Source organism: Odocoileus virginianus, chromosome 16, assembly GCF_023699985.2.
Source record: "Odocoileus virginianus isolate 20LAN1187 ecotype Illinois chromosome 16, Ovbor_1.2, whole genome shotgun sequence".
Classification (NCBI taxonomy): Eukaryota; Metazoa; Chordata; class Mammalia; order Artiodactyla; family Cervidae; genus Odocoileus; species Odocoileus virginianus.
In genome coordinates this window covers 3732377-3754298 of record NC_069689.1, presented here as the reverse complement: position 1 = coordinate 3754298, position 21922 = coordinate 3732377, and the positions used below count along the sequence as shown (strand labels likewise).

Sequence of the window (21922 nt, the reverse complement as noted above, 5' to 3'; positions counted from 1 at the left end):
GTGCTGATTATCTGACTGATGAAGGGCCAACAGTTTTTATAAGATCCAAACCTTCCTGAATGGATGTCTGCAAGGGAAAGCAGACATATGGGCACAAACAGCAGTATTCAACTCAAACTCCATCCAACAGTAAGAGAAATCCCTCAGGTAGGTAGTATATATAATACACATAGCATATTATATCTCAGAGGCAGGGGGATAGAGATTGCAAGACTCATTTAAAATAGAAGTGCGAATAGTGCAGGAAACCCTGCTCAGGAGCAGGAAAACTTGGAAGAAGCATACTTACTGATTGCTTGTCCCAGCACCCCTTCCATCCAGCTCCTACAGTAGAGGCTAGGAAAGTCAATGCTTTTTTTGCCAGCCTGCATTGTAACTAGCGTTGAGCATGTGACCCAGTTCTGGCTAATTAAACTTAAAGGTAAGTCTTCCAGAAGGCTTCCAGGAAAGACTTTTCTTCCTGATAAGAGAGGAGAGTCTGAGAAGGTAACATCTTACTGCCTCTCAATATGGTATGTGATTGTGATGCCTGGAGCTGGTGAAACCATCTTATAACCAAGAGGGAAGATGTCAGCTCAGACTCATTGAGACAGTACAACCCCTACCTCTCTTTGGATGTATTGCTATGTGAACTAAAAAAAAGAAAAAAAGCCCTTGTTTGTTTAAGCTTGTTAATTCAGTGGTTTCCACACTTGCAAGTAAAAGCATTTCAAACTGATACACTGAGGTGATGGAAAGGACAGGGGCCTGTCTGGATTGCAGATTTCTAGGAAGTCTTGTCTTGATGATGACTACCACTGCTATGGAACTAGACAATGTGCCATCTCGCTCACAGGAAAAAATAATGTCAAAATATTCTGTGGCAGTTAAGATTCTGTGCATATTGTAACATCTTTCTTAATTCTCTTTTTTATTTAAAAAATTTTTAAATTTTATTTATTTATTTGGCGGCACTGATCTTAGCTGCAATAGGTGGGATCTTCAATCTTCGTTGGGGCATGTGAACTCTTAGTTGTGGTATATGGGATCTGGTTCCCTGACCAGGGATTGAACCCAGGCCCTCTGCACTGGGAACGCTGGAGTCTTAGCCACTGGACTACCAGGAAGTCCCTCAAATTCCCTTTTACTTCACCTTCTTCTCCTCATCATGGCAGCCAACATTTCCGAGTGAACAGTGGATGCTCTCAAGAAAACGTAGGGCAACCAGCCTGCCTGTGCAACCTTTCGCACCACCAGTCTAACCCACCCACTGCTTTCAGAGCCACCTGGCCTCTGGGAATACACACCAGGGTTCTTCCTGCCTTTACTTTAAAGCTCATTTGTGTCTGGAAAGTCCTTGGGTCTTCTCAAAAATGTCTCTTGCATCTATGTCTGCCCTCCCCAATGTCCAGCAAACCATCTCCTCTAAGATAAAAGAAAAGCAGTATGTCACTGGGTGAAAAATTAATCTTTACAAAGTCCCCGATGGTCAGATAAATGTAGGTCAAAGTAGATTTGAAGTCTTCTCTGACTGAAAACCCTTAAATTGGTTGGACAGTTGTGCTTATCCCAACTCATCAGGGCGGCTTTGCTTGTAAGCGCTCTCAACCGTGAAGAGATGAAACTCAGAGAGGAGAAATGATTTGCCCAGGGTCATCATTGTAGGTGCTTGTCAAGATCATAAAGACTTCTTTCTCTGGATTGAGAGGTGTTTTGTTTTTTTTTTAACTCTTTATTATAGAAAATCTCTCGCATACACAAAAATAGAATTGTATAATGATTCACATATACCCACCACCCAGCTTCAACAACCATTGTGTCCCATCTTGTTTCATCTACGCTCTCCTCTCCTGGATTATTTTGAAGCAGATTCTAGACATTTTAAGATTCTACTTACAAGTGTTTCATTATATTGTCTCTGCTGGTGCTGCTGCTAAGTCGCTTCAGTCGTGTCTGACTCTGTGTGACCCCATAGACAGCAGCCCACCAGGCTCTGCAGTCCCTGGGATTCTTCAGGCAAGAACACTGGAGTGGGCTGCCATTTCCTTATCCAATGCATGAAAGTGAAAAGTGAAAGTGAAGTCGCTCAGTTGGGCCCGACTCTTCGCGACCCCATGGACTGCAGCCTACCATGCTCCTCCGCTCATGGAATTTTCCAGGCAAGAGTACTGGAGTGGGTTGCCATTCTCTAGATGTTAATAATTACCTTAAAAGTAACTACAATATCATTCTCACATTTTGGAAATTAAAAATAATTCCTAATATCGTCAAATATCTTGTCAGTGTTCAGAGATTCCTGTCTTATAATTTTTTTCTTCCTATTTGTTCAAATCAGGATTGAAATAGCCATACTTTCTGACTGATTGATACATCTCTTAAGTTTCTTTGAATCTGTAAGCTCCCCGCTACCTCATCTTTTTTTTTTTTTTAAAACAGTGTATTTGTGGGAAAAACAGGTTGTTTGTCTTGAAATTTTCCTCTAGTCTAAATTTTGACGATTACATTTCCATGGTGTTGTTTAACATGTTTTGTTTCTCCTGTATTTCTTGAGAAGTGGTAGTTGGAGCCACAAGCTCATTTAGATTCAGGTTTGATTTTCTTGGCAAGAATTCTGCAGAGGTCATGGGTCTGCTCTACGTCCCTCAGTGGACTCGTGATGTCTGTTTGCCTCTCTGTGACTTTAGCAGCCACTAGTGACCTTTGCCTAGAGTCATGGTTTCACTGGAGGTTGAAACCCGGGGATTCTACTTCTATCATTATTTCTTCACTTTTGAGCTGGAATATTTCCATTAAAAGATAATTCCTTTCATCTTCTATGTGATTATCATGAGGTATAGTTTATATAGACAGTGAAAGTGAAAGTCAGTCAGTCGAGTCTGACTTTTTGTGAACCCATGTACTGTAGCAAGCCAGGCTCCTCTGTTAATGGAATTCTCCAGGCCAGAATACTGGAGTGGGTAACCATTCCTTCCTCCGGGGGAATCTTCCCAATTCAGGGATCAAACCCAGGTCTACCACATTGCAGGCAGATTCTCTATCATCTGAGCCACCAGGGAAGCCCTTATATAGGAAAGGCAGAATCAAAGTTCGATTCTTTCCCTGTATTTACTAGTTTTCAAAGTCAGGTATTGGTCCTTTTGACATCCTTTAAAAGAGAGCAGTGTATTTTTGATGAGTTTCTGTTTGTTTGTTTGTCTGTCTGTTGTTTGGTTGGTTTTGTTTTGTTTTGTTGCCACACCATGCAACATGTGGAATATCAGTTCCTAACCAGGGATCATACCAGTGCCCCCTGCATTCAGAGCATTCAAAGTGCCCCCTAGACCAGGGAAGTCCCTGTTTTTGCTTCCTTTTTGAAAGTCACTATGAATTTGTGGTTCTAAACTTAGCTGATGTGTTTTAATTCATTGCAGTTGCTATCCTTATAGATGCTGAAAGTGGCCCATCTTTGGCCAGGAGGAGTCTTTTCAAACTGACTCTTGAGTCCTTCAGGAGGGCCCTGGTCATCTTTGGTAAATTCCTTGGCACGACACGACGTTCCAGGCTCCTTCTATGTGTTTCCTGCTCCAGACCTGGAATCACCCATTTCCTGAAGAAGTCCAGTCCTTCTGGAAGGCAATGGGATTTATCAATAGAAGTCACAGTTTAGGAGCCAGGGGAGGGGTCTACTTTGATTCTAAGGTAGAAGCCAGAGTTCTAGGACCCAAGAGGCAAGTACTAGACAGAAGAGTCACTCTGTAGTCCTGTGTTCCCTTTATCTTTTGCCTAAGACGGTGCTAAACAACATTCAGATGTTACCAATGCTGAATATGGTCAGTTTTCTGAGAATGACATCTCTTCCTTTTTATTCAGAAATCTGAGTAGTTTCTGACCAACCCCTTTGTAGTAGAGGCAGTCAATTGGGAAACATCTGTCTGCAATTCACCACCAAGCTCTGAGGGCATCTGCTTTAAAGAGCATGTGATGTGATGGGCAGGAGTCACTTCCAAATCAAACCTCTCTTTACTCCACAGGAGGCGGGATTAATGGTCCATCCTTTTGTAGGAAAATTAAGCACAATTTCTGGGCAAAGGGCAGATTCTCACAAGGGTTCTGCAAATATTATGCATCGTATTTGTTACAATTGGGTAATTTATCTTTCTGGGAAAGTTACCTACAGGATGGAGAAATTTACTTAATAAGAAAATAGATGACAATCACAATTGTATAATTCCATTTGTTTCCAGGAGAGGAAAATTCTTCAATTACGGTGAGTGAAGGGGAGGGTCTGGGGGGTCCCTAAAGTGAAATTTTATCAGGGTCTCCAAGAATAGTCATACTCAGGGGAAGTGAGATTTGGGGATTGTAACATTAAAAAAAAAATTGGCTTTGCAAACAATGTGCAAGGAAAAATTATTGAATAATGGACTTTTACAAAGAACATAATGAAATGTGAAAACTCTGAGAAAGTTTGGGGGTAAACCCAATTCTCAGAAATACACAAAACAAAATTAACACTGAGTTGTTTTGTTTTTTTTTTCTCTTCCTATCAGGAATAGGTTCAGAAAAATATTAAGTTCCCTTGGTCATTAAAAAAAAAATAATAACTGTAATGACATAGTTCAATGCAAAGAGCACATGAGAGGATCGTAATTGTAAGCCTGGCTTCACCACTAATTTGCTTTGTGAGTAAGTTGCTCTTGTTCTTGACATCCCCTCCCTGAGGCTCTGACTCCCCATCTGTGCAAAGCAGAGGTTGCCAAATGTGAACAGAGGCTGGACTGGCTGCATATGAATCATCAGGGGGAATCCAAAATGTCCACCAACAGAGAAATGGTTAAACCAACCACAATAAACCACAGCATGGAATTCTCTGCAGCTGTCAAGGAGAATGAGGCGCCTGCATGTGTATTGATGTGAAAAGATGTCCAAGCTATATCATTTTTAAAAATGAGTAACGATCTTGTTTAATGGGAAAAATATAAACTACATGGTCAGCTCTTTTCAGGACAAATACAAAACCCTCAAGGATACACACCAAACTGCTAAATAGCAGTTACCTCTGAGAATTGGCTGTTTTTAACTCTCATTATTTCTGTATTGCTGGAATTCATTTAGAAACAGTATGGATTACTTTTGTAATTTAAAATAAATTTTCATTTAAAAAGTAAGAGATCCTGAGTCTCTTCGAGGTTTGGGATAGAGCCCAGGAATCTGAATTTCTTTGTGTTTCCCCAAGCAGTTTCTAATAGAAAAACCGAACCCATGGTCTCAAAGGTCTCCTGACTCCTAACACTATGAACCCATGAAGTTTTTTGCCTCAAGCCTTTGGGGAAAGGAAGAGAAGGACCAAAAAAAAGAAAAGAAGACAGCAAAGAGGCACAATATTGGAAGCAGAGATAACGATGACCAAGGTGTGTGGCTCTCTACAGTTTCCAGTACTGCTTCACACATGTATCCTTTGTGACACGCACAGCAATCTTGGGACATAGGCAGGTCAGGTAATACCATTTTACAGGTGGGAGCATGGAGGTTTAGAAAGGTAAAGTCCTCGGAGTGAGTTACCCAGTTTGTAAATGGCAGAGCTGGGATTACAATCCTGGACCGTCTGACCCCAGAGCCAGTGCTTTTTCTATCAGTGGTGACACGAAATATTTCCCTTACTGTGATCACCAGAGATTGTATTCATTTTTTTAGGCCCCAGGCTTGTTTATTGAAGAACATAGTGATGACTGATGTGGGGATTAAAATCAAGAGCATCACTGAACTTCACCTTCCCTTCAACCAGTTCCCCCAAACTCCCTGCCCCCAAACCCTTTGTGTTCCCAGTTCTCTCTTAGTGAATGAAGAACTTAATCCCCCACCCCAAGTACAAACCCACAGGGTTCTCTCCCTAGCTCTCCTGTCCCTCTGCCCCCCATTCCTAGGAAGGGCAGGCCCTGTGGTTTGAATGCACGGGAGAGCCCAGAGCAGTGACAGACTCCTGGGGGAAAGGCCTCACCTTCAGGGAATGGGACCAAGGAGTACCGACTAGTGAAGTGAGGGGTCCCATAGACTGGGGTACCAAAATGGGGCCCTGCACCACAGGAAAGGATATTGGCCCCCCTGAGAAAAGAGACCTCAAGGATTTTACAGCAACCTCAAAATCCTCTCCTTGGGAATGAACAGTCATTGCTTGCTTGTTAGCCCTTCTGGCGATGGTTGCAGAACCACATCCTTCTCAAGCCCAAAATGCTGGGCCGCTAGGCTGCCGCAGGGTGGGCTTCGGGCACTGCAGGAAGCCTCTGTTCTTCCTGTTGCTGTCCAGGTTGCCTCTCACTCAACTCTAGATATTCTTCCAGGCCTGCATGGGTTTCTGCCTTGCGTATCTCCTGCAGATTCTCATTCTTTTTTTGTTTTAGATTCTCATTCTTGTCAGTTTCCGTCTACCCACCTCGGCAGCAGGGGCCACAGCTTACACATGTCCTTGAAACTGAGTCTCAAAGCCTCGAAACGGCAGATTGTCATTTAGCTGAACACATTTCCAAACAGAACCCCTAGGGTGAGCCCCACAGCAGACTGAGTAGATTCCAGAGTGATCCTCTCCTGCTTGACGAGCTTGGCAGATTGTTCGGGGTTTTTCTGAAGAGCTTTGATGTCCTGGGACTCCTTGGGGTTCAGCTCCAACTTCTTGCACAGCTTCACGGCGCCAGCGGGGGCGGTGCAGGGCTCCAGGAGGCTCCCTTGGAGCTGGGGTTGCTCTCTGTCCCAGCTTCTGTCTCGCCCGCAGGCTGAGGGGTCTCTGGGCCACCTTGGGGCACCAGCTCCACTCCAACCTGAGGGGCACAGGCAGTTCCTCCACAGAAGTCACAGGCCGAGAGCACAGGGTGAGCCCCCACACCTCAGCACCAGGCCCAACCCCCAGCCCCATCTCCCACCCAAGGAAGCCCCTGGAAGCTCATCCAGGTTCCTAGCCTGGCTTCAGCCCTCTCGGCCTGTCGCCTCCACCTTGTGCTGGGGTGAGAAGGCAAAGTCAGAAGCCAGGTATCCTGCTGTGGGGGAGGAATGTGCCCCAAGCCCGGGGCCTAGGAAAATGAGAGCTCTTCAAGGGACTACAAAATAATGTTTATAGTTTAATGATACCAAATGGCTTCTCATAGAAAAAAAAAAGACAATATAACAATAACTGACATTTAATAAGGGTGTACCCTGTCCCAAGGCGTCCCAGACGGTCCTAGTGGTAAAGAACCCTCCCGCCAATGCAGGAGACTTGAGACTCGGGTTCGATCCCTGGGTCCGGAAGATCCCGTAGAGAAGGAAATGGCAACCTACTCCAGTATTCTTGCCTGGAGAATCCCATGGACAGAAGAGCCTGGTGGGCTACAGTCCATAGGGTCACAAAGAGTTGGACACAACTGAAGCGACTAACAGGACACACACTGTCCCAAGTTCTGTGCTAAGCACTTTTCAGGCAGTATCACTTTTAATCCTACAATAGACTAATTAAGTTGGCACAATTTTTATCCCCATTTTACAGATGATAAAACTGACGCTCAGAGAGGTTAAGTAACTTTACCCCAAATGGACTAAAGTTGGTAGTAGGTTTGAACCCAGGCCTTCTAACAGAAGAAAAAAAAAAGCAGACAAAGAGAAGAAGTGGGAAGCAAGTGACAGAGCAGTGGGTGTGTTCCTCCAGTCTCCAGTTTCTTAGAGCTGTCATCACCTCACATAGCAAGGGCTCCTGGGGACTTTTCAGAACGAAAGCTCAACCTGCTGCCCAGCCCAGGGCTGCCGGGCTGCTGGCCAGATTCCCTCCCTCCCACAGGATATTTCCTTTGCCTCCATTGATAAGTATCTAGTTTCACCAAAGGTTCCAAGCTCCTGGATCTGGTTTTAATCAGGAGCTAGAGCTGAGCCCTGGAGCAGTGGCCTGGCAGTCCTTGGTGAGGCCCCGATGGAGCCCAGCCACCTTCTCTTCCTCAGAGGCCTCCTGGAGAAAGGTGCTAGATTTCCGGAGCCCCTGCCTTGGGCGGTGGTCCTGTGGATGCACCATTCGAGGCCCCTTCCTTTGGGCAAGGTTTCCGGGGGCTGGGAGAGGGGAGAAAGAAGACTGTTGGCATGGGTCAGGCCAACAGTCATTTTGTAACCAAAGTGCCAGGCCCACATTCCCCTATAATTGGCTTCTGCAGCCACAGCTAGGAGAGAGGCTAGGGCAGCAAGGAGGATGATTCTGGTCTCTTCCTATCCACTGAACAGATCTCACCTGTGCAGCCCTCCTGCCAGCCAGGGAGGGGAGATCACACCCACTCCCTGTTTTCCTGGAGCCCATCTTTGGCCTGGTGAGGAGATACAGATGAGGAAACACAACTGTTCAACTGTATGACCCTGACTGAGGCAGAAGCCATAATTCTGAGAGCCTGTGGGGAATTCAGGTTGGGAAGATCCCCTGGAGTAGGAAATGGCAGCCCACTCCAGTATTCTTGCCTATAGAATCCCACGGACGAAGGAACCTGGTGGGCTACAGTCCATGGGGTCGCAGAGTCAGACACAGCTGAAGCAGCTTAGCACACATGGGGAACTCATGATTCATCACAGTCAGTGCAGGGTGGAGAAGGCATTTGAATAACGACATGAAGGAGGAGGAGGGATTTTCCAGGCAGTATTTAAACACTGGAAAATGGAGAATGTGTGGTCGACTTTTCAAAGCCTGGCAGTAGTCCATATGTCCACTTTTGTGTGAATTAGAAAAAGAAATGCTCTCTGGGCAAATACAGAAGGCACCCCATCCTCCCTTGCACAGTGCACAAACTGGGCAACTGTTCTAGTGGCCCTGGGACCATAGCAGCTAAATTTTGCCTGCCCTTCACATTTTCCTTTTCCATTCTAGTTAAAGAAACCTTACATTTTGAAATGAAGTGATTCTATGTGGTTACTGCAGGGGTAACCCTTAACCCCACTAGGGGTTAGCTTGATTCAGTCATAGCTAGTCAGAATACTACATGTTCATGGCCCCAGTGATTGGTTCTGGCAAGGGGCATATGGTCAGAGCTGGGCCAGTCAGACCCACTTTAGAAAGGAAGGGGGCCCAGGGAAGAGGAGCCCTCTTTTGGCTGGGTTTTCTGGCTCTCAGAATTTGTTAAGCCCAGAGCTTTCAAGCCAATGGTCATTACTTTTGTGGAGATGCTGCCTGAAAATGGTCAACACAGAAAAATGTACAGCTAAGAAACTTAGAGGAAGAGATAGAATTCTGATACTGTTTAAACTCCACAGTTCACTTCTAGAACATTTTAGTTACAAGAACCAATAATTTCCCCTTTTTGTTTAATCTAGTCTGAGTTTTTATGCCTACAATCAAAAGGAATAACCATTATGGAAAGAATTGCTGGGATTCAAGCCAACAGACACAGAGTCTTCAGTGCTTTAAGAAACCAAACCAAGAAAGCTTTGGCTGAGCTGCAAGGGCTTCTAAATCAAGAGCTGAAGATGAGAACATGCTTGTGGGGAATGGCTAGACTGTATTCAAGCCTCTTCCAGGTGGCATCTCCCTGAATACTCACGACGGCCTGGGGAGTCAGGTGGGACCACTGGGATGTAGATATGCCATTTAAATCCCTGACTGAGATGAGCCCTCAGTTGGGGAGCTAGTGTCTGAACTCTGGGGCACAGTGGTCCCTGGCAGTCTGCGGAGGACCAGCAGAGAATAGCCGCCTGGTGAAAGACAGGCAGGATATCTTGCTGAGTTCCTAGGAAATCTGATTTATTTCATGTAATACAACCCACTCTTGTGCCCCTGGGCCTTTGCATATGCTGCTATCTCAGTCTGGGACACCCTCCCCACTTTGTCTGTCTGGCTAATTTCTACTCTGCCTTTAAAATTTAGCTCAGAGTGTCTCTTTCAGAAGACCTGCTGTAGCAGTTTGAAACACAGATGCAATTTTTTTTTTTTTTTTGCCTCTCCTCCCATGAAGAAGTGGATTCTATGACCCCATCTTATGACCGCTTGACCCATAGAACATGTTGGGAGTAATACTGCATTCCTTTTGAGGCTAGGTCATAAAAGTCTATGAAGCTTCCACCATGTTCACTGAGCACACTCACTCTGGTACCCCTGAGACACCATGTAAAAAGCCCAACTACCCTGAGACCACCATGCTGTAGAAGCCACAAGTAGATGCTCTGGTCAACAGTCCCAGCTGAGCCCATTCTTCAGCCAGCCCAGCCCAGACACCCAATCTTCACGTCACATCCAGCCTTTAGAGTCACCCCAGCTGAAGCCCACGGTATCATAGAACAGGGAAGTGCTAGCTCCACAGCACTCTGTCCAAATTCCTGGCCTCTAGAATCTGTAAACGCGCATGGATTTTTGTGCCACTAAGTTTTAGAGTGGTTTGTTTTGGAGCAAGAAATAACTGGAACACCACCCTTGACTCCTCTGAGTGAACTTCAGTGCTTCTTCCCTTATTTGTTTCTTTTTTTTTTTTTTTTCAGAGTTCCTCGTGCATCACTCCAACAGAGCACTGGCCACCCTGGGCTGTAGCTGTCTCACTAATGCTTGTCTCTTCTGCTAGTCCTGGGGACCTAGGCACAAGGGGCTGTATCTCCTTCATCTCCAAATTTCCATGCCCAGGAGCCGCACAGAGCAGACATTAACAGATGAGAGAGAGGGAGAATGAGGATGGCTCAGGGAAGCAAACAGCAGGCCCAACTGTTACAGGCAACAAGGGAAGTCTAGCCACATGAGCAGCTGCAGGACGCTATGGGAGCTGACACAGTAGAGGTAACACTCCAGGTGGGAGGTCACAGTGAGGCCCACAGCAAGGATGATCTGAAATTAAGCCACCAAGGTAACTAGCAGCCTCGGGCTCCTTCCGTTGGTACAAACCATTGACAACCTCAGTCTCAGAAGCTGGAGAGGGGCTGAGCCCATGATGAGAGCTGGCTCCATCATAAAGAAAGGGGAGCTCTAGGGCCAGGAGCCAGGCCTGGGACATTTCGCCAGGGAGACTCGTCTTAGAAACACAGGTATAAGCCATCCCATTCAGTAATAGATCTGGTTGCTTGTTTAGACCTTCCTGATGGGGAGTGGGGTGGGGGAAAAGGGGCAGATATGGCGGAGCTGAGCAGAGTCCCAGATGTGCTAATGCAAGTCCATCTGCCAGAGAACCCACTTAACACTGCCTATGAGGAGTGGGAGGCTCAAGATGACAGAGCATTTTCATTTCTTTCTTTTTCTTTTGGAAAATTGTTCAGAATTTACTTGGTAACACAGTCCTGGAAGTGTTAATAATAGGGGAAGTTAACCTAACTTTTGCACTCACTGCCTCGAGTTAGGACAGCAAGCCAAGCGAATCTGGATCTGGGTTTCAGGGCAGAAGCATCCACGATGCGGAGCCCAGCTCCCAGGCCTGCCCAGGGGTTTTGGCAAAACCCGAGGCTTCTGGAGGGAGGGCAATGTTCTTGTCTGAACCTCAAGCAATCTATGAGGTTTCAGGACAAGCTAAAGAGAAGGAAGAAGGGAACTCATATTTGTTGAGACATATGTGCCAGAAGCATTACTGTCTTCAGCAAACAATCCTCATCAAAACCTTTTAGATGTGTATTAGTGGTCCCATCTTATAGCCAAGAAAACTAAGATTCAGAGAGCTTGTGAGAAATTGCTACTGTGGTGCTGGAGAAGTCTCCTGAGATTTCTTTGGACTGCAAGGAGATCAAAGCAATCAATCCTAAAGGAAATCAACCCTGAATACTCATTAGAAGGACTGATGCTGAAGCTGAAGTTCCACCTGATGTGAAGAGCCAACTCATTAGAAAAGACCCTGATGCTGGAAGAGATTGAAGGCGAATGGAGAAGAGGGCAGCAGAGGATGAGATGGTTGGATGGCATCACCGATTCAATGGACATGAACTTGGGCAAACTTCAGGAGAGAGTGAAAGTCAGGGAAGCCTGGCATGCAGCAATCCATGGGGTCTGCAAAGAGTCGGACACAACTGAGCGACTGAACAACAAAAAAGTGTCAAGAGAGGCAGCAGAGAAGGGCACAGACCCTGGGCCGATGTCTCTCTGACCTCCCTGGTGGCCTTGGAGTTCCTGTCCTTCAGTGAGAGGGCTGAATTCATGATCCCACCCAGGATCGGGTTGCATCCTGCCTCTGCCACACTCAAGCAGTGTGACCTCGGGCAAGTCACTTACACTTTGTGTGCCTTTGCTTTCCCATCACAGAGGTCAACAAGGGTAAATTTTCAGAGAAGAAGGGGCCCCTCCCTTCTTCCATTGCCCTTCTTTATGGAGTATTGGATGTAGAATGTGACATCCATCAAGGGCAGAGCCCAAGAGCACAGGGACCTGTGCCATCCCCCTGTGGGCATCTGGGGCTTTGGCGGCAGCAGCCAGTGTGTGCTGTTCCCTGGGGGAGGGTGAGAGCCCCACTCTGGAGCAGCCACTGCTGCCAGGAGGTGGTAAGCCCGGTGCTCTGGCAGGCAGGCGCGGCTCTAAGCCGTGAGCTGAGGTCTTCCTGCTGGCAGTTTTCTAAGTGGCTACAGCTGTGATGTGAGATCATGCAGCCGGCCAGCTGCTGATGAGAGGGAAAGATATTCCCCACATCTCTTCGCTCTCCCCACCGCTCTGCCACCGCTCAGGGCCACACTTCTTCCTCTCAGGGATGGGGCTGTGAAAGGAGGGATTGGAAGAGGACTCTTGTAAGAAAGACCCACAGAAAAAGGGCTGTGCTCTCTTGGCAGGGGGTGGGTGGTGTAATCACAGGAGATTTGGGGGTAGATTTTGCAGGCACTATTTTTCCGGGACATTTTTCAATGAAAAAATTTAACAGCCTTGCCCTTTCTGACATACAAAATATTCCCTGTGCCTCCAGGGAATGTTAGGCAGGCATCTTGTTTCAAAAAGGCAATGCAAACACATGGTACAAAATTGAAAAGTACCGGGGGAACTTAATATAAAGTTTCCCTCCCAATCCCCAGCAGCTAGAGACAATGCTGTTACTACTTCTTATGTGCATTTTCTAAGCACGTACTGGTGTGGCTCAGATGGGAAACAATTTGCCTGCCATGCGGGAGACCTGGGTTTGATCCCTGGAGAAGGGAACAGCTACCCGTTCCAGTATTCTTGCCTGGAGAGTCCTGTGAACAGAGGAGCTTGGCAGGCTACAGTCCATGGGGTCACAAAGAGTTGGACACGACTGAGCAACTAACGCTTTGATCTTTATGCTCATCCCCTGTTACGTTAGCCCACAAGTCCGCGTCTCGCCTCCCCTGCCCTTCTCTGTACCAGAAGACGCTGTTCCTCACAGGCTACTGTTTCTAAGATCCTGAGTCGGCTGTCTTCAGGTTGGGCACAAGTCAAGGGCAGGGACCCAGAAGGAAATAAAGGGCAGAGGAGGGAGAAAAAAGGTCCTCTCTTCCCCTCCCTCTCTGCCGTGTGTGGATTCTCAGCAGCAACCGTGTCTCTTCCATGGATGTGGGATGCATCATTTAGGGTTCCAGACCCACTGGGGCTCCAGCTCCTCCAGCCCAGGAAGAGCCTCATCCCTTGGTCCTTCCAGGGGACAGGTCCAGCGGCTTCTTTGAGTTGATAGTTTCTGAGCTGCCTTGCCTTCCCCTATTTGTCTTCTCAGCTCTTACGTCACTTGTTTTCTAGTCAATTCCCTTACTTAAATTCTCTCTGTCTGAGAAACCTTTGGTAGTTTGTTTTTCTAACTGGACAGACTGATTCCCTCATTAAAATGGAAAACTCTTGGGCAACTGAGAACTCATGCGTACATGCTCAGTCGCTCAGTTGCATCCGACTCTTTGCAACCCCAGGACTGTAGCCCACCAGGCTCCTTCGTCTTTGGAATTTTCCAGGCAAGAATACTGGAGTGGATTGCCATTTCCTCCTCTCCTCCAGGGGATATTCCCTACCCAGGGGTTGAGCCCACCTCTCCTGCACTAGCAGCGGATTCTTTATCACTGTGCCACTAGGTAAGCCTGAGAACTCATGGATCCACATAAATATTTCCCCTTTCTCCCACCCCAAATTTGACATGTTATATATGGTTCTGCATCTTCCTTTTATTATTATTTTTTGTTTACTAATATGTCTTGTAGTGTTGTTGGGTTTCTTCATATGTATACATATACAGAGCTATCTCTTTTTAAAATAGCAACATAGGATTCCTTTGTGCACACTACATTTATTCAACCAGTCTCTATTGAACACTGAGGTTTTCCAGTTGTTTGTTACTATAAATAATTTCTTGGTGAATATCCTTTACATTTGTCACTTCACCCACGTGGAGATCTATCTGCAGGATAAATACCTAGAAGTAGATATGCTGAGTAGGTTCCTTTATAATTTTGTTAATATTGCCAACTTGCCCTGCAGAGAAGTTGTGCCAACTCAGTTCCCCATACAGCCTCCTGTACTGAGAGGTTTGTGAAACCCTGGACTATAAGCATCCTGAGGGCAAAGACTATGTCTCTTTTGCTCACCAGTGGGCCCCCAGAGCCCAGTGTAGTACAATTAGTAAATGGAAATTTGCCAATGGACTCGGCCAGATCAGCAGCCTCCTGGCCTTGAACAAGTCCCTTGGATGCCAGGATCTCAGAGCTTCCCCCCCCCCCCCCCCCGCCCCCCGCCAACTTCCAGTTCTGGGATCAAGGACTTCCAAACTGGGTAGAGCTTTAGAATCATTGGAAGAGTCCAGGAAGACAGGTCCTGGACTCCATGCAGGGATCCAGCTGCCGTGGGCCTGGGGTAGAGGCCCTGGCGGATTGTGAGCCATCACCAGGTCCCCTCAAGGATGGGTGGCTCCTGCTGGCAGGGAGCCCTCAGCAGCAGGCTCCCTTTGGAAAACGTTATGGCTGGAAGAGCAGCCTTTCCCAAGGTCTTATCCCTTTCCAGGAACGATTGCTTCTAATAGCTAGTCAGCAGTCAGCTTGGCCTCAACACCCCAACTCAGGGCAAATCTGAAGAGTCTTCCCAGGCCCAGAACTGCACAAGGGGCGGGCCGAGACCTCTATGGAGACTACATTTTTTCCCTCTGCTCAGTCCCTCTTCCTCGCTCTCCCTTCCTGAGGTATGGATCCCAAAGGCACTTCCTTTTGAACTCTGAACTCTAAACCCCTTCTCAGAATAAGCTTCCCAGAGAACCCAATCTGTGAGTTTGTATTCTAACCCCTCCCCCTTGGTGATGTGGCCTGTAACTTCTGTCCACTGTGAAGGTTACTTTGGATGTATGAGATCTTAATGCTTTTATTTTCTTGGTGCCATAGACCCCTTCTCAGCATAATGTCTTTAAATACCTAAAGTACATAGGATTGCAAATGAAAATCAATTATATTGGAATATGGTAAATCAAAATATTTTTTGCATTCTGAGATAGTCATGTGTGTTTCTTTATTAAGCCATCCACTAGGACCTAGCATTGCATCCAACAACTACCCTGATTTTGAAGTAGTGAAGAGCACAGACTGTATCTTAAGATACCTGTGACCACTGTAATATGGTATGAAAATATGGGTGATTTCTGTGGGGACAGAATTCCAAGTGTTGATAATATTATTGAGGTTTGTTGCTTGCATTCACCATAGGGCGAAATGTTGAATTACTTTTAGAGGTTAGGGAAAATAAAGCTGTCATTTTTGTGTGTCTAAGTCTACAGACCCCTCTGAATTCTATCCGCAAGTCTGTGGTCCAGTGAGTGACATGCTCCAGTTGGTCACTTGTCTAATCATTGCAGCAGTTCCCAACCTTTTTGGCACCAGGGACTGGTTTTGTGGAAGACAGTTTTTCCATGGACCAGGGGAGGAAGGGATGGGTTTGAGATAATTCAGGCACATTAAATTTATTGTGCACTTTATTTCTATTATTATTACATCAGCTCCACCTCAGATCATTGGGCTTCCCTGGTGGCTCAGTGGTAAAGAATCCACCTGCCAATGCAGGAGATGGAGGTTTGATCCCTGGGTCTGGAAGATCCCTTGGAGGAGGGCATGGCAACCCACTCCAGTATATTTGCCTGGAGAGTCCCATGGACAGAGGAGCCTGGAAAGCTACAGCCCATGGGTTTGCAAATATTCAGACACAACTAAAGTGACTGAGCACATATAGATCATCAGGTATTAGATCCTGGAGGTTGGGGACCCCTGGATAGGGTTCCTCGGTCTGTTCTCACTACAAGTCTCCAGGTGGGATCTATTGCCAAACTGAGGGCAGAATATTTTTAAGCAAAGGGTGGGTGGGATGCCTCTCTAATCTCTGCCCTTCATGAGGTGCAGATAGAGAAAGCATCACTAAATCAGCATTGCTCAGCAAAGCAGGGGCACCCCAGGCCTCCCAGTTTGAGCAGTTTCCAGTTACACCGAAACAAAGTGCCAAGTTGTATTCCAAGTCCTCCAACCTGGCTGCCTATTCCTCCTGTCAGTGCAGCTGAGCTTCATCTGCTTTTGGCCCTGATGCCCCATGAAAGGCCAGCCAGCTACTGCCCTGATGGGACAGCCCACAGTCTAGTTCTTGTTCATTGTTCAGCCACTTGGTTTTCTCCGACTCTTTGTGACCCCATGGACTGCAGCACACCAGGCTTACCTGTCCTTCACTATCTCCTGGAGTTTGCTCAAACTCATGTCCAAACTCATGTCAGTGATAGCATCCAGCCATTTCATCCTCTGTTGCCCTCTTCTCCTCCTGCTCTCAATCTTTCCCAGCATCAGGGTCTCTTCCATTGAGTCATCTCTTTGCATCAGGTGGCCAAAGTACTGGAGCTTCAGCTTCAGCATCAGTCCTTCCAATGAATATTCAGAGTTGATTTCCTTTAAGATTGACTGGTTTGATCTCCTTCAAGTCCAAAGGACTTTCAGGAATCTTCTCCAGCACCACAGTTGAAACCATGTGACTACTGGAAAAACCATAGCTTTGGTTATGTGGACATTTTTTGGCAAGGTGATATCTCTGCTTTTTAAGACACTATCTAAGTTTGTCATGGTTTTTCTTCCAAGAGCAAATGTCTTTTAATTTTGTGGCTGCAGTCACTGTCCACAGTCATTTTGGAGCTCAATAAAATAAAATTTGACACTGTTTCCACTTTCTCCCCATCTATTTGCAATGATGAGACCAGATGCCATGATCTTAGTTTTAAGTCTGTTTTTTTACCCTTTCACCCTCATCAAGAGGCTCTTTAGTTAGACCCACAGCAAATGTACTGTCCTGTTCAATTAAAGGCAAAATTCATTCAGAACATGTTAATTCCCTTACTCCTTTGAGTAAGTAATTGTGATTTATCTGCCCTGAGGCCTGTAAGTGGAAACTGATGTAATGATGGGTGGGGGCAGCAGGGAGTGTTTGCTGAGTGTCTTAGAGGTGTGATCCATCAGAAGTGGAAAAAGTGAGAATGCTGAGGAGGGTAGGGAGGGGTGGAGAAAGTGGGTAGATTTCTAGAAAGGAACCTCCTAAAGGCTGGGCCTCTGGTAGCAGGTGACAAGATGGAAACCTTGCCTGCTGAAATGCCCACCCCATTCCCTGCCCCAGGGCCACCTTACCCTGAGTGATGTCACACAGGTGGCGCTTCTACATCCAGCCCCAGCACATCCTGGCCCACTGACATTGGCAAGGCATTCATGCCTTTTAGCTTCAGTTTTCTCATCTCCAGAATGGGACAGTAGTACCAACATGGCCAATGTCTCAGGGTTGTTGTGAGGACTGAGTGAGAGGATGAGGGGGAAAGCTTTCACAGTTTGTAAAGACTGAGCATCTGTGAAATAAATTCACATATGGTGGGGGTACGGGGAGATGGATGCAGCCGGGTGAGCAGGGCGGCTGTGTCCGAATCGACATGTTGTTGACTCTTCAAGGGAGTCTCGCCAGATATCCAGCGTCTACTGCTTGCCAAGCCATTCGCCCTGGCACAGGACCGGGGAGGGCATGCCTTTTTACGGTGCAGTGTCCCTGCCTGCCCTTGCAAACCTAGGCCACGTCCAGCTAGAGGGAAGGAAATGAACCTCCACCTTTTCTCTAATGGACTTTTGTGGAGCTCTTAGATTATAATCGTTTAATGGACACATAACCGCAACAATCTCAACTTGTTTCTGTTATTATCTACAGAGATAATTTTTTTAAAAAAACACAGTAGATAGGTTTTAACAGCTTAATACACAGTAAACTCAGCTGCAGTCCAGACAGCAGAGTGCCCAGTACTGAAGAGAGGTGGCCGTGTCCTGGCTGTGTGGCAGGGAGATGTCACACTTGCTTTGTGGACAACCCACAGGCAACGAGAGCAGCAGAGCTGCCTCTAACTTCTCCCTCCTAACTTCCTGGATCCCAAATATATGACAGCTTTCAGTATAAAAATCCTAGTTTGGGAGGTTTGCCCAACTTCCACTTGCTTTCTCTGATCCCAAACACAGAACAGACTCAGTCCCCCATGGTTATAAGGGTTGCAGTGGTTGGGGGAAACAGCAGCTGGCACTCAGCAAGGGGTGATTCCTTGGGTCCCAGGGGCTCAGGGGATTGGGAACTACAGTAGATTGAATGATGTCCCCCCAGATATCCATATCCTAATCTCCGGGACCTGTGAATGTTACTTTTTATGGCAAAGGGAATTTCAAGATGTGATTACATTAAGGATTTTAAGATGGGAAAATTATCCAGTTTATCAGATGGGCCTGATGTAATCCTATAGGAGGAGATCAGAATGAGTGGGTGAAAGGAAAAGGTCATGTGAACGTGGAAGCAGAGATGAGAAGGATGAGGCCTTGAGCAAAGTAGTGCTAGAAGCCACCAGAATGGGAAGAGACAAGGAATTTATCCTCCCCTGGTCTGCAGGAAGAAATAGCCCTGGTGACACCTTGATTTTAGTGATGGAATTAAAAGATGCTTGCTTCTTGGAAGGAAAGCTACGACAAACCTAGACAATGTATTTAAAAGCAAAGGCATCACTTTGCCGGCAAAGATCCGTATAGTCCAAGCTTTAGATTTTCCAGTAGTCATGTACGAATGTGAGAGTTGGACCATAAAGAAGGCTGACCGCCAAAGAATTGATGGTTTTGAATTGTGGTGCTGCAAAAAACTCTTGAGAGTCCCTTGGGCTGCAAGGAGATCAAACCAGTCAATCCTAAAGGAAACCAACCCTGAATATTCATTGGAAGGTCTGATGCTGAAGCTCCAATACTTTGGCCACCTGATGCGAAAAGCTTACTCACTGGAAAAGACTCTGATGCTGGGAAGGATTAAGGGCAGGAGGAGAAGGGGGTGACAGAGGATGAGATGGTTGGATGGCATTTCCTACTCTATGGACATGAGTTTGAACAAACTCTGGGAGACAGTGAAGGACAAGTAAGCCTGATGTGCTGAAGTTCATGGGGTTGCAAACACCTGGACCCAAGACATAGCAACTGAACAAGGCTCATTCTGGACTTCTGAAATTCAGAACTGTAAGAGAATACATTTGTGCTGTTTTAAACCACTAAGTTTGTGATAATTCGTTACAGCTGCAATAAGAAACAAAAACACAGTGATAAACCTGGCTGCATGTCATGATCTAAGAGGTCAGAGGTAGTATGACTTCAGGAACACCCATGGTGGCCCTATGCCAAACCTTCACTCTCAATGTCTAAAATTCGAAAGTTAAGGCTACCAGGAATAATAGCTAACTTTAATAAGCACTTACTATGTGCCAGGCTTGTGGTTAACTGTTTTAATTTAAAGCCTGTCTCCTTTTGGTAGTTCAGTTCAGTTCAGTTCATTCACTTAGTCGTGTCTGACTGTGACCCCATGAACCGCAGCACGCCAGGCCTCCCTGTCCATCACCAACTCCCGGAGTCCACCCAATCCCATGTCCATTATGTTGGTGATACCATCCAACCATCTCATCCTCCGTCGTCACCTTCTCCTCCTGCTCTCAATCTTTCCCAGCATCAGGGTCTTTTCAAATAAGTCAGCTCTCCACATCAGGTGGCCAAAGTATTGGAGTTTCAGCTTCAACATCAGTCCCTCCAATGAACACCCAGGACTTGTTTCCTTTAGGATGGACTGGTTGGATCTCCTTGCAGTCCAAGGGACTCTCAAGAGTCTTCTCCAACACCACAGTTCAAAAGCATCAATTCTTTGGCACTCAGCTTTCTTTATACTCCAACTCTCATATCCATACATGACCACCGGAAAAACCATAGCCTTGACTAGACAGACCTTTGTTGGTAAAGTAATGTCTCTGCTTTTTAATATGCTATCTAGGTTGGGCATAACTTTCCTTCCAAGGAGGAAGTGTCTTTTAATTTCATGGCTGCAGTCACCATCTGCAGTGATCTGGGAGCCCCAATAAATAAAGTCTGATACTATTTCCACTGTCTCCCCATCTATTTCCAGTGAAGTGATGGGACCAGATACCATGATCTTAGTTTTCTGAATGTTGAGTTTTAAGCCAACATCTTCACTCTCCTCTTTCACTTTCATCAAGAGGCTCTTTAGTTCCTCTTCACTTTTTGCCATAAGGGTGGTGTCATATATATATAACCTCATATATGAGGTTATCGATATTTCTCCCGGCAATCTTGACTCCAGCTTGTGCTTCTTCCATCCCAGCGTTTCTCATGATGTACTCTGCATATAAGTGAAATAAGCAGGGTGACAATATACAGCCTTGATGCACTCCTTTTCCTATTTGGAACCAGTCTGTTGTTCCATGTCCAGTTCTAACTGTTGCTTCCTGACCTGCATACAGGTTTCTCAAGAGGCAGGTCAGGTGGTCTGGTATTCCCATCTCTTTCAGAATTTTCCACAGTTTATTGTGATCCACACAGTCAAAGCCTTTGATATAGTCAATAAAGCAGAAATAGATGTTTTTCTGGAACTCTCTTGCTTTTTTTTTTTAATTTTTATTTTTTATTAGTTGGAGGCTAACTACTTTACAATATTGTAGTAGTCTTTGTCATACATTGACATGAATCAGCCACGAACTCTCTTGCTTTTTCAATGACCCAGTGGATGTTGGCAATTTGATCTCTGGTTGCTCTGCCTTTTCTAAAACCAGCTTGAACATCTGGAAGTTCATGGTTCACATATTGCTGAAGCCTGGCTTGGAGAATTTTGAACATTACTAGCATGTGAGATGAGTGCAATTGTGTGGTAGTTTGAGCATTCTTTGGCATTGCCTTTCTTTGGGATTGAAATGAAAACTGACCTTTTCCAGTCCTGTGGCCACTGCTGAGTTTTCCAAATTTGCTGACATACTGAGTGCAGCACTTTCACAGCATCATCTTTTAAGGTTTGAAATAGCTCAACTGGAATTCCATCACCTCCACTAGCTTTGTTCGTAGTGATGCTTCCTAAGGCCCACCTGACTTCACATTCCAGGATGTCCAGCTCTAGGTGAGTGTGAGTGATCACACCTTCATGATTATCTGGGTTGTGAAGATCTTTTTTGTACAGTTCTTCTGTGAATTCTTGCCACCTCTTCTTAATATCTTCTGCTTCTGTTATGTCCCTACCATTGCTGTCCTTTACTGAGCCCATCTTTGCATGAAATGTTCCCTTGGTATCTCTAGTTTTCCTGAAGAGATCTCTAGTCTTTCCCATTCTATTGTTTTCCTCTATTTCTTTGCATTGATCGCTGAGGAAGGCTTTTTTATCTCTCCTTGCTATTCTTTGGAACTCTGCATTCAGATGGGTGTGTCTTTCCTTTTCACCTTTGCTTTAGCTTCTCTCCTTTTCACAGCTATTTGTAAGGCCTCCTCAGACAGCCATTTTGCTTTTTTGCATTTCTTTTTCTTGGGGATGGTCTAGCTCCCTGTCTCCCGTACAATGTCACGAACCTCCATCCATAGTTCCTCAGGCACTCTATCAGATCTAGTCCCTTAACTTGACTTCTCACTTCCACTGTATAGTCATAAGGGATTTGGTTTAGGTCATACCTGAATGGTCTAGTGGTTTTCTCCACATTCTTTAATTTAAGTCTGAATTTGGCAATAAGGAGTTCATGATCTGAGCCACAGTCAGCTCCCAGTC

General features: G+C 45.9%; 1 pseudogene; it reads right to left on the bottom strand.

Moving 5' to 3' along the window:
* Window positions 1-5878: 5878 nt before the first annotated feature.
* On the bottom strand, window positions 5879-10925 carry LOC110131323 (POU domain, class 5, transcription factor 1 pseudogene; annotated as a pseudogene).
* Between the last annotated feature and the right edge of the window lie 10997 nt (window positions 10926-21922).